This window comes from Portunus trituberculatus, chromosome 37 (genome assembly GCF_017591435.1).
Source record: "Portunus trituberculatus isolate SZX2019 chromosome 37, ASM1759143v1, whole genome shotgun sequence".
In the NCBI taxonomy this organism is placed as follows: Eukaryota; Metazoa; Arthropoda; class Malacostraca; order Decapoda; family Portunidae; genus Portunus; species Portunus trituberculatus.
The window spans coordinates 33,152,797-33,153,727 of record NC_059291.1 but is presented as its reverse complement, the minus strand read 5'-3'; the positions used below and the strand labels follow the sequence as shown (position 1 = coordinate 33,153,727).

The following is a 931-nucleotide window of genomic DNA, read 5'->3' as shown; positions in this document are numbered from 1 at the left end:
GTGTTGGGCATGCATCTGTTGTAAATACTTGAATCTCTGGGTTGCCAAAGGATGCAACCCCCAGAGGGACGTGGGACATGGGACGTGGCAGTACTTGGGGGATGTGTGGCATCTTAAGAGAGGTACTTCACCCGTCCAAGGTCCCACATCAACCCAAAACTTCTTCACTTTATACTCATGAAGCAAACCCTCCTTCCAGCAGACATGAGTGCTTCAATCTTCATTTTAAAGGACTGTTCTCATTTCATGAAAATAACCTTATGTTTAATTTTGTCTTTTCAGGACTGCAATTGTGTTTGTTAGGTGACATTTCTTTGTTTAGTGAATATTAAGACAACAGGTTTGTGAGTATAGTTTGTATGTGTTTCTGCTGGAATGAGGCTTCACAATTTGTACTTCACCCTCATAGAGCCTCTGCATCATGCCATTCTGCATAGTCATTGGACAAACTAATTCATTGCTAAATTCTACAGGATTGTATAAATAACATCATGAACATTTAGGAGTAAGTGAAACATTTTGTATAAATTATGTAAACTTTTTTTTGAGTGTGAGCTCTTGTTTCGCAGAATGACTCTAATATCTGATTTTGACCATAATGAAGTACAATCATACATCAAAGTTCTACTTTCAAAAATATTTTGAAAGTTTTCTTTATTCTGTTTTTATAATCTTTGAACTTTTCTGAAATTTTGTATGAAGAGTACAATAAAAAGTAGTTTATAGATGGGATATTTTTATTTATGGTATATGAGGATCAGCACTCATTCTACACTCAACTCAGACATAGCTAAAACGGCTTCTATGAAATTAGGCTTTCTGAGTTGTCTCCGCTAGTTTTTCTCATCCTTCCAACTGCTAACTCTGTACAAGGGCTTTATCCGTCCTTGTATGGAATACTCTTCGCATGTTTGGGTGGGTTCCACTCGCA

The 931-nt window shown here is 36.9% G+C and overlaps 1 protein-coding gene across 3 annotated transcripts in view; it reads left to right on the top strand.

The window, feature by feature from the left end:
- Positions 1 to 725, top strand: part of LOC123513960 (high mobility group protein DSP1-like) — an 11,581-nt gene extending 10,856 nt beyond the window's left edge. For all 3 annotated transcript variants that reach the window (XM_045271454.1, XM_045271456.1, XM_045271455.1), the window contains exon 5: positions 1 to 725. This exon is cut by the window's left edge and continues 679 nt beyond it. The gene's annotated coding sequence lies outside the window, so the exon portion shown is untranslated.
- The last annotated feature ends 206 nt before the right edge of the window (positions 726 to 931 follow it).